Below are 12,035 nucleotides of genomic sequence, written 5' to 3' on the forward strand. Positions count from 1 at the left end.
TACTAGAATTTCTAAAAGTGAAAATAAAAATAGATTACAGCGATATAGAAATATTAACGACTAATTAAATATAGTATATTGCTTCTAGAAACATTTGTGAAAATATGGCTTGCTCTCAAGAGCTCTGTGAATTCTAACGTGGTACCGTGATAGATGCAATAAGTCCATTCATGAAATTTTCTCACTACTAAATATTTGACGTTTAACTGTTAGTGGTATTATAACAAAGTGGAAGCAACGGGGAACAACAGCAACTCAGCTACGAAGTGGTATATAAAAGAGCAGGGTCGGCGCAGGCTGACGCCGGCTTCACACTGTATGCGTCAGCAGGGCGTAGGCAGCGCTGAAGCAGCGCGTGTGTAAAGCAGTAGCAGCGCGCGCACTTTTTCCTTTCACACAGGCAGCGTTTGTGGCGCGCAGTTGTCACGCGCAGTTGTGTACAGAGTACTCTCTTTAATGGATAAGTTTGCATTTCTCTTTAATGTATTTGAAATGGAAATAAAGCAAAGATTTATCATGAAGCTAATTTTATTTTTAAAAAACAGATGAGTGCATTCACACCGGCAGCAGAGGCAGCGCAGCGGCGCGTAGCAGGAGCAGAGCAGAAGCGGCAGTGCCGCGATCGTTTCGGCGCCAGGTCTATTTTTGACGCGCTGCTCACGATGAATTAAAGCCACACTATATTGTTCTGATCAAAATTAACCTGGTTAACATGAAAAATAACACATTTAACCATTAAATAATTTAGTGAAGTGTTCCGTGTGTTTCTCAGTCACCATATGACATCCGGCGCTGTGGAAAAAAAAAAAGTTCTACACAAAAACTGTCACTGCCGTAAGTTTTTGCCTGAACTACAAAAGACAAAACTAATTTTAAATAATGTATGCCAGTTTAGCTTAAATGAAATATGAATTAAATTATGTATATAGCTATTATAACTATACGCTGGCATAAAAACAGAAACGATAAACAAAAGCATGTAGTGTCACAGGCAGTGTTCTTCAGAGTGCACCTGAAAAAACATGACGCTCGTCTCATCGTGAAGGTTGAGAAGCACACAGTTCTCTATAATCCACACAATTAGCTTTATTAAGACTTGCAAGTGAATGAAAGCATGGGAGGAAGTTGGTGACCGTGAGCGGCTCTGGGTGCTGATGTTAAGTCATTTTAAAGTGTTTTTGACAATCTTTCGTTGTCTCACGAACGAACAACTAAATATGGATAGGTAAATAGAATATACACACATGAATATAGCACACATACAGTAGACATGTAGATAGACTATGTGCGTTATTTTGTCATTTTTAAAAAAACGTTTTTAGATACTTTGCTCATTTAGCCTACAATAGGCCTATATCATTAAGAAGTTTCCTCTTAGTTATTACAGTCATTTATGAATTATCTTTAAGAGGTTTATGATGGGTAATGCATGTAAATTTGATGCATATCCTATATTTCAAGACAATTTCCTGAAGTTTCTCTTTTTAGCAGTGTGCTTTTCATGGACATAAAGTGCGATGGCCTTTCTTCTATCAAAAACTCGCACTAAACGAAATAAAAAGACATCAGAAACAAGTGAAACGATTTTTTAAAAATAAAATTAGCTTCATGATTAATCTTTGCTTTATTTCCATTTCAAATACATTAAAGAGAAATGCAAACTTATCCATTAAAGAGAGTACTCTGTACACAACTGCGCGTGACAACTGCGCGCCACAAACGCTGCCTGTGTGAAAGGAAAAAGTGCGCGCGCTGCTACTGCTTTACACACGCGCTGCTTCAGCGCTGCCTATATGAGGGGTGGTTTATACAAAATACGTAGATTGCTAAGCAAACAGAGGAGAACTAACGTGTATACGCTCGCCAGCCGTCTGGCCAAAATCCCATAGTATTCAGGCGTTTTTTTTTTTTTTTTTTTTTTTTTTTTTTTTTTTTTTTTTTTATTTTGGCTCTGCTGTGAGCAGAGCATCCAAAAATAGCAAAAACTCACAAATGTTCCCCTCCACGGAAATCTTTAGTAAAAGGCGAAAGATATATGCGTGAATGAAGAGAAACTCGAGTTGTTATAGTATTCAGGCGTCAGACGTAGGATTCGAGACGTTAGACGTCACGGTCACGTGTCGGAGCTGCGCTCAAAGTGCGCGGCGGCGTGGCGGCGACGTATGTGAGAAATTATATTTTTTTACTTTGCGTCTGAATAACGTAGGCTACGCGTGGATAAACGCCTGGATAACGTACGCGTGGATAAACGCCCGGATAATTCATCAAAATTTGGAAACTGTATCCTACTATTTTGATAGTTTTTGTGAGAAGTCTCTTCTGCTCACTAAGGCGCTGCATTTATTTGATCCAAAATACAGCAAAAACAATATTTTGGAATATTTTTACATTATAAAATAACTTTTTTTTCTATTTGAATACATTTTAAACCATTTCTGTGATCAAAGCTGAATGTATCACCATTACTCCAGTCGCAGTGTCACATGATCCTTCATTCATCATTCTCATGTGAGGATTTGAGCTCAAACATTTATTATTATTATCAATGATGAAAACAGTTGTGTATAATTTATTGTCAGGATTATTATAATGAAAAGAAAGTAAAAAAAATAACAGAATTTTTTGGGGAAGCTTATTCAGCAAGGATGCATTAAATGGATGAAGTTAAAGTATTATATTTTAAGAAATATAATATATATTTTATATATGATTTATGTATTTTTATATATAAAAAGCTTATATTTTATATTTTTATTTATCTTAAGTATAAAGCTTTTGCATTATAAATGTAGGCCTAGGCTATCTTTAACCCTCTGCCCGACGAAAGCACCGGCTTTTTTGATCAGATGATAATGTTGTCATCACATCACATGCATTTGTTAGATATCTGAGAAGTTACTACCATATATAATATTTCTATAATAATGTTGTCATTATTTGCACATTTGTTTTCAGATATTCAAAATGTGTGTACAGGATGTTACAGTCTATGGCAGGGGTTTTCAAACTGGGGTCCCCAGAAAAATTTCAGATAGCCTAATTTAAAAGACAAAGCAAAAATGAATAAAGTCTACCGAACAGTCTAACTGTTTTATTTCTAAACGTTTCTTTCATTGTTTGCCATATACATACTTTTCAGAATTGTATATGTTTGCTTTGTATTTTTCTAGTGAGTTTTTCTCACTATAGTCCCCTTTATCTCGCTCACTGAGTTTGTAGAGCAGTATTCTTAATGCGACACATAGCTGCTTATTGTGAAAGTTGCCGATATAGTAATTTTTTATAGAACATGTTCTTCAGGTTTATACGTCCAATGTAAAGTATAGGCGACAAACAATGTTCTATTTAAAATGTCACACTTACTATTTATCTAACAGTTTCAATGTTTTTTTATACATTAAAAAAAATATATAGATGGATTTAAGGGGGTCCCTCATAAAGGTTCATCATATTTGGGGGTCCTTGGCATCATAAAGTTTTAAAACCCCTGGTCTATGCAAAACATTGTATATATCAAGATGGATCTTGGATATCATGATGAAGTTTCACAAGACCATTATAACTAACAGCACATAAAGGAAATCAATAAACACCATCCATATTCTCAAAAACTTGACCAGATCTTGACATCATCAAGAAACATCTGATCATATTTTCTTTTGCATTAACATATGTACTTGATTACAATACAGTTGCAGCAACCAGAGAAGAATTAAAAGACAAGTAAAGGGTCAAGAGATCAAATAAAGAAGCCACTAATCATGATTCTGGAGACTTCAAATCAACATTCAATAAATCATCAGCATCTAAACCTCTGATAATCTCATTAAGAGCTTGTGTGTGTGTGTGTGTGTGTGTGTGTGTGTGTGTGTGTGTGTGTGTGTGTGTGTGTGTGTGTGTGTGTGTGTAGATTCATGATGTCTAAAACATCCAAGTTATAAAATGTTCAAACAAACAAACTCTTTATTAAACTCTTTATTAAACTCTTTATTAAACGTCACTGGACTAAACACAAATTAACAATATGTATGTTCACTCAATTACAGGAAATAACTCGGATGGCAAATACAGTCACATGTAACACATCTGACACACGTTGTGTAATTATAACACATTAGTATGTAAAAGGTTTCAACACACTTCTGTGTAGGAGGAATAACACATTAGTTGAGTTACAGGTAACACAAATATGTGTTAAAGAAACACAACATGTGTCGTCCGAGCACATACACTAAATATGTTAAAATCAACACAAAATGTGTCGTCCCTGAGCACACACACTACATGGGTTAAAATCTACACAACGTGTCAATTTTAAACTCATTTTGTTGTGTTGTTTTCAACACATCATGTTATAAAGTGCTCAACACACACCATCATTGTGCAGTGTATGCAGTGTTTATGTTTTCAAACAAACAGGCCTATGCAAATAAAAGTTATTAATATAAACTTTTTTTATCAGTTGCTACATTTTAATTTAAAGTGCAAACTCTGTTAACTGTTTTCTCTTCATGAACTTCTCTCAAAAGCAGTATTATCGGTGAGGTGTTAAACTGTGAACAATTGCGTGGATAAAGTCATAGAGTTTGAAACATTGTATTTTGTGCACACGCGTTCTGTACTCGATTACGAACTGCTGACACAATGACACAATTTCTGTGTTAAATGCTACATTTATTGAGCACACTCACTACATGTGTTACACATGTTGTGTCAATTTTAACACATCTCCTTTTAGAGTGTAGCAAAAGTAAATGTCTCACGTTTATTTTTCATCTGTTTTCAGTGTTCATTTAAAATAAGACAAATCTAATATTATAATCTTCTAGGCCTATCTGTTATTCACCAGTTTAGATTGTTCTTTAATGATGATCTAAACAGCAGAAGACAGAAATTGAGGTTTAAATCCCAGGGGAGCAGGTGGGGTGCGTGGTTGTAACACTGCATTACAATGAGCCCCTATTAGAAATATGATATTATAATCTTTAAAAAAAAAAATGTAATTAGTTTGAGAAAACCATGAAAAAAGGGTTAATAAAGACAAGTCAATGTTCAGAAATTATTCATTATTATGTTTTTAACTATCCTGTGGTGTATTAAGCGATGTATTATTTTTAATGATGACAAATGCCTTTATTTTATTTTAAAACGTTAATAATTGTATTTTATTAACAAAATATTTTAGTTTGTCTTGTATATTTTTTGATTGAATGATAACATTTTAAGCAGTTATTTGGACATACTGGCCCACCTATGGGGCATGTTGTCACATTTCATGTCCATTGTTTCAGGGTAAATCAAGAAAAAAGCTTACACTTATTGAAACAAAACCACATAATTGTATTAGACATGTGAAATTAATGTAGGCAAAAAATACTCTGAACCCCAAGTGGATTTACACAAACTGAGACAGTCAAAAATCGTTATAGGTTGTGCCCTGCTCTCCCCTATATAAATTATCTAATGTGGATAAATGTATATTTTGTATTTTCTCCTAATAAATACGTGTTTAACTGGGTTGGCTTCAGGCCAATTTTAAACACAGCTTTATAAATGGGCATTTATTTTAACTACTAACTGTATAGTTTTAACACATTGATGTAAAATCTGTAAAATGCACGATTTAATACATTTATTTACCTTTTTTAAGTAATATAGGCGATTTCCTTTAGTATTCCAGTAGGCTACAAGAGACCTATTAGCCTACATGTTGTAAATACATATTACTTGTTTTTAGAATGTGCAGGGATTAACTAAAACACATAGGCTATCCATCGGTCCTCCTCACTAGACGAAGTGTTAATGCACAAAGTTTACGGTAATTACGTCAACTTCGAACATTGAAGGGTTTTTTCCGATAACTGGCAAAACTTCAGACGACACGCGCAGACGTCACGTAGCTTCTCAGGCGAGTATGTGGGCGACGAAAGTGTAACGCTTCTTATCACACGTCTTTGGTCACGGCTTTGCTCACGTCAAGGTACGCGACGATCGACACGATTGATTGCTTAGTTAGCAAAGTAAATATATAAACCACCCCTCATACGCCCTGCTGACGCGTGCAGTGTGAAGCCGGCGTTACACACGCGCTGCTTCAGCGCTGCCTACGCCCTGCTGACGCGTGCAGTGTGAAGCCGGCGTTACACACGCGCTGCTTCAGCGCTGCCTACGCCCTGCTGACGCGTGCAGTGTGAAGCCGGCGTTACACACGCGCTGCTTCAGCGCTGCCTACGCCCTGCTGACGCGTGCAGTGTGAAGCCGGCGTTACACACGCGCTGCTTCAGCGCTGCCTACGCCCTGCTGACGCGTGCAGTGTGAAGCCGGCGTTACACACGCGCTGCTTCAGCGCTGCCTACGCCCTGCTGACGCGTGCAGTGTGAAGCCGGGGTGAAGCCGGCGTGAGGCGCACGGTGCACAGAAATCGCAACTTTCAATACACACCTTCAAACTTCGTGTGGCCTTCAGATTAGCTCAAGAACAGTGCGTAGAGAGCTTCATGCGATGGCTTTACATGGCCGAGCAGTTGCATCCAAAACTTCACTAAGTGCAATGCAAAGCGTTAGATGCAGTTGTGCCCCTTCCTTAATTCCAGTAAAAGAAACTCTTAATGCTTCAGGATACCAAGCCATTTTGGACAATTTCATGCTCCCAATTTTATAAGAACAGTTTGGGGATGGCCCCTTCCTGTTCCAATATGACTGCGCACCAGTGCACAAAGCAAGACATGGATGAGTGAGTTTGGTCTGGAGGAACTTGACTGGCCTGAACAGAGTCCCAAATTCAACCCAAAAGAACACCTTTGGTATGAATTAGAGCGTAGACTGAGAGCCAGGACTTACTGAAAATATATTGTATGAATCCAATCTAATAGCACATAAATAATACTAAACCGACACTGCTTTTATAACATTTTAAACAACACTTTTATAATACATTGTAACAAGAGGAAAAGTCAGAATAAGCTTTTATTTTTTCAATGAATGTGTTGGAAATGATATTTTACTTTCGATTTCTTTATCGTTATGTTAAGCCAGATCACCATCTTCTGAAACGCTCTTGATGAGGAAACAGAACAGTAAGGGTGTTTTGTCCCTGAGCTGAGAGCACAGACCCGCAGCTAAACTTCCTGTACCTCAACAGATCGGGAAGAAATACACGAGGGCGTCTGTAACCCTCCCTCTGTCTCGCTGAAGCTATTATTCAGTCTGTTGTGTAAACATTATGACAGAACACTGAAGACTGAAGTTATCAATAACGGTCCTTGAAAAGTTTCTTTTCTTTATTCAGTTCAGAGTATTTCTGCTTACAAGGCCCCCTGCCACATCAGGCACCACGTGACTTCATATTCCCCTTAGGATTTAGCAGCATAAGTTACACAAAAACTCACTAATTTATTTTCTTATATAGATTCCCTCTTTCTTGTTTTTTTGTATAATTTTGTATTTGTTATTCTTTATTTTTTGTATAAATTTCTGACAAGAAGTGAAAATTGATATGGTTGATCTGTGATAATTAGAAACAGAAACCCACCATGTGCAGAGATCATTAAAAATGTGGTGTGCATGTGGCTATACAAAAACCCACAACAGTGGCATATATCACCCTACTGTGACAGTTACAGACCAGGTTTAAGCCTAGTACCAGACTAAAATGTTTGAACTGTATTAACTTTAAGGGATAAATGTCCTAATCTAACTAAAGCCTAATCCCGGCTTAATCTAAGACCTGTCTGTGAAGCCAGGCCTCAGTATTCCAATCAGACAAAATCTCAGTTTAATGGGATAGTTCACCCAAAAATGAAAATTTTGTCATCATTGACTCACCCTCATGTTGTTCCAAACCTTTGTGGGTTTCTTTCTTCTGCTGAACACAAAAGAAGATATTTTGAAGAATGTTTGTAACAAAGCAGAGAGAACAACCATTGACTACACTGTAAAAATATGGGACATTTTGTACAGTAATTTACCGTTCTTCATAAATACAGCTGAATACTGTAAATGAGGCAGAATTTGACGAGCAAATGATGTTTGCCAGCAATTTTCTGTGTTTTTTTTAAATGCAAATTTTACATCATCAGTTTCTAGTAGTGTTGCAATATAAATATCACATGTTATAGTACTTTAATACATTTTATAGTATTAAACCATTTATGAAGATTACAGCAGGAACACTAAAATAACAGTATAACAGGAGGGAAACACCTAACATTATTATACTGTACAGACTATATTTTCTACAGCACAGTACTGTAATATTTTTTACAGTATTTAACTGTTGTTTCAGATTACAGTAGGTCCACTGTAAAATTACAGCATTATACAGGTCAAATAGCTGCCTGCAATCTACTGTAAATTAACAGGGACATTTTTTACAGTGTACCATATAGGGAAAAAAATACTATGGTAGTCAAAGGTTGTTCTCTCTGACTCTGCTTTGTTACAAACATTCTTTAAAATATCTTCTTTTGTGTTCAGCAGAAGAATGAAACCCACACAGGTTTGGAACAACATGAGGGTCCATTATAAAAGTAATGCACGTGCTCCGGGGGGTTAATAAAGGCCATCTGAAGCAAAGAAAAGCGAAACAAAGAAAAATACTTTTAAACATTATAAATAAAATATCTAGCTTTCACCAGAACGCCTTTTCATTCAATTTATGGAAAAAGCTTAAAGGGTTAGTTCACCCAAAAATGAAATTGATGTCATTAATGACTCACCCTAATGTCGTTCCACTCCCGTAAGACCTCCGTTCATCTTCAGAACACAGTTTAAGATATTTTAGATTTTAGTCCCAGAGCATAATGCAGTCTATGCACACTTTACTGTCTATGTCCAGAAAGCTAATAAAAACATCATTAAAGTAGTCAATATGTGACATCAGTTGGTTCATAAGAGTCTCTTGAAGCATCGAAAACACATTTTGGTCCAAAAATAACAAAAACTACGACTTTATTCAGCATTGTCTTCCGCGTTTGTTTTCAAAACTCAAATAAAGATTCAAACAGCCATGAATCAGTGAATCGATCAATGATTCGGATCGCCAATGTCACATGATTTCAGCACTTTGGCAGTTTGACACGTGATCCAAACTGTTGAAATCACGTGACACTGGCGATCCAGCGGCCTTGCTCAGCCCCCTAACACTCGGCCCTGCTCTGCTTCATACTACAGTAACGTTAATAATCACATCCATGAACATGATTTCTGCCTGAGTCCTATCCCGATTCTTTTCCACTGGCTGTGCGGTGAAAACCACATGTCCCAAGATTCTGAGCTCAAACTTGTCGTCATCGCCTTTGTTTTGAATAGTGGACGGAAAAGTTACATAGTGTAGCTTAAAATGAAAAGCCATCAAATGTGGTGTCACGTAGGTAATTCTGAAAAATGTCAGTTTACAGCTTTTCAAATGTAACTTATAAGATTACTACTTCCAAAAATGGTACAGATGTAAGGTTAGATCTATTAGTTTTACTCTTAACAGTTCTGTCAAGGGTTGTTGCCTAGGGTTGTTGTTATGACCAGGGACACTGTTTTCATGTTTCACTTATTAACATGATTTAAAATACGATTTTGACACACAGGCCTAAATATATTACAACACTGATGTCACTGATGGAAGTGGATTTAAAAGTTGTGAGTTGTGAAAACAACGTATAGCACATTTATATAGATTTTGCTGTTGTAAAGACTAAATCTCTCCCTTACAAACTCATCCACGTGAAATGTAATATAGGCTAGTAGTGTCTGCCTTTACTAATTAAAGGGTTAGTTCACCCACAAATGAAATTTATGTCTGATTGTTTTCAATCCTCAAATAAAGATTCAAACGGTAGTGTATCGATTCATGAAATCACGTGACACTGGCGATCCGAATTGAGTCACTGATTCATAACCGTTTGAATCTTTATTTGAGGATTGAAAACAAACAGGGAAGAGAAGACAATGCTGAATAAATCCGTAGTTTTTGATATTTTTGGACCAAAATGTATTTTCGATGCGTCAAGAGATTCTAATCAACCAACTGATGTCACGTATGGACTACTTTGATGATGTTTTTATTCCCTTTCTGGACATGGACAGTATAGTGTGCATAAGCTCTCAGACTAAATATAAAATATCTTAAACTCTGTTCTGAAGATGAACGGAGGTCTTATGGGTGTGGCACCACATTAGGGTGAGTCATTAATGACAATTTCATTTTTGGGTGAACTAACACTTTAAGGTGCCGTCACATTTACTGTTTCGTTTGTTTATTTCATTTGGTTCTAAATGAATTCACCGTGTTAACTAACAGAAAGCTCCTTTCTCTGAAAGTGACTTCAGTGTGAACCATGTGTATGCACTCACACTTGGGTAATTGAAAGATTAACTTCCATCCTTTCGAAAGATACCACTGATTGTTCTAATTTAAAGACACAACTGAAGTTTATTTCCTGGCTTTTCAAAGTACTGTAATTCGTTAGAAACAGGATATGTGCACTTTCATAGCATGGTTAAACTGCACCACACCTGTGGTTTGCTTTTTGTGCAAACTTCTGCTTTGGTTGTGGTAACGTTACAAACTGAATTCAGTATGATTTTGTTGGGGACCTACAATCAATCTTTACCTACGAGTTACTAAGCTACAAGTTTACAAGCTTGCCCATATGGTCTGACTGTATAAATCAGGATTCTGTTGTCTGTACAACTTTTTCCTTCCTGAAATATTTTTATGCTTTTCCAAAATCTGCAGGTATCCGCAGTTGCAGCGAAAGCTGTGATATAAGGATTATACTATAGTAGATCATTTTTGAAATCACAATAAGTTCATAACTTATATGCTATATTTTTTGTTTTTTATAAATCATATCACATATAACTGTCGTAAAGGTGAAAGATTATCACAGGCACGTTTCACAAGTTCACATGATTTCCCAGAAAGCTGCTTCCTTTGAGTTTCTACGTGAGATCAGTTCTCTATACATTAAGCTTTTTTTGCCTGTGAAATTTCGGCAAAATGTTAAGGACAGTAAAGGATGCTGGCATAAACAATGTATGTTTATGCTGAAATATAATAAAACAATTTTGTTATCATCGTTATGTGTAGTGGGTTGGCTCAAGTGATTTAATGCTGCATTCCAGGAAGATTTTTGAGCCTGTACATCTTCAAACCACAACTTTGTAGCGTTCCAGGCAAAGTCACACCAAACTGCAACAACTTGCCTGAGCACAATGAATTGTGGTAGTTAGATGTAAACAAAGCATGGCGGACCATAAAGGGCTTATGCTCATTTACAATCATTTCTATCGCCAAAGGTGCTTACACCTTGTTTATTTGAGGGAAATGGAGGAGAAAAAACTGTACATAAGGCAAGAGAAGCTGTTATGCCTTTTATTATACGTTATTTTATGTGTGTAACTTCGAAAAAACTCTATTCATAGGGGCTGCCATTGTCGTTTTGCAGGCTGTGACGCCAGAGTGCGTAAATGGGAGTACATCGATCTAGTACGAGTATGCAGGTGTGAAATCATGGGTTTGACTGCCTTTCCACTTTCATGGGTCGAAGGTTGCAAAAACACTGGTTTACGGGTTGCTTCAGAACTTCCATTAAGGGAACTAAAAGAGCATCAGAGCAACCATGGTTTTGGGGTGCATCATGGGACTTTTTAGAGAGCGAACGTTTCAAGTGCCCCTAAAATGGTCGACTCCAGGATCAAGGCCCTGGCTACTGAACTAGGGAATTGATTGAGATGCGAAGGCACCCCATGATGCACGCAAACATGCTCCAGCTCTAATCTGTTTCCTCATGACTTAATTCCTCTTTTAAATAAAGAGAAAAAAACCATGGTGTGTCAGAACAGCAGTTCGTGTCTCATATAGATCTAAAATACTGTGTATGTGAGTTTATATGTTCATAACAAAATGCTATATTTAATGTACACAAATGATCACATTTAATTGATGCACCAAAATTGCATCCCAAATACTGTTTACACTTTATTGTCTCCATAATGTTTGACAAATAAAATATTGTTAATAAATTTCAACGTTAAGGC

At 36.7% G+C, this 12,035-nt stretch overlaps 1 non-coding gene across 1 annotated transcript; it reads right to left on the minus strand.

Annotated features, from left to right (window-relative positions):
* Positions 1-1,947: 1,947 nt before the first annotated feature.
* On the minus strand, positions 1,948-2,063 carry LOC137091684 (U5 spliceosomal RNA). The gene has a single exon (XR_010908128.1). It is a non-coding gene; the product is annotated as a U5 spliceosomal RNA (small nuclear RNA).
* Positions 2,064-12,035: the final 9,972 nt, after the last annotated feature.

This window comes from Pseudorasbora parva, chromosome 10 (assembly GCF_024679245.1).
Source record: "Pseudorasbora parva isolate DD20220531a chromosome 10, ASM2467924v1, whole genome shotgun sequence".
In the NCBI taxonomy this organism is placed as follows: Eukaryota; Metazoa; Chordata; class Actinopteri; order Cypriniformes; family Gobionidae; genus Pseudorasbora; species Pseudorasbora parva.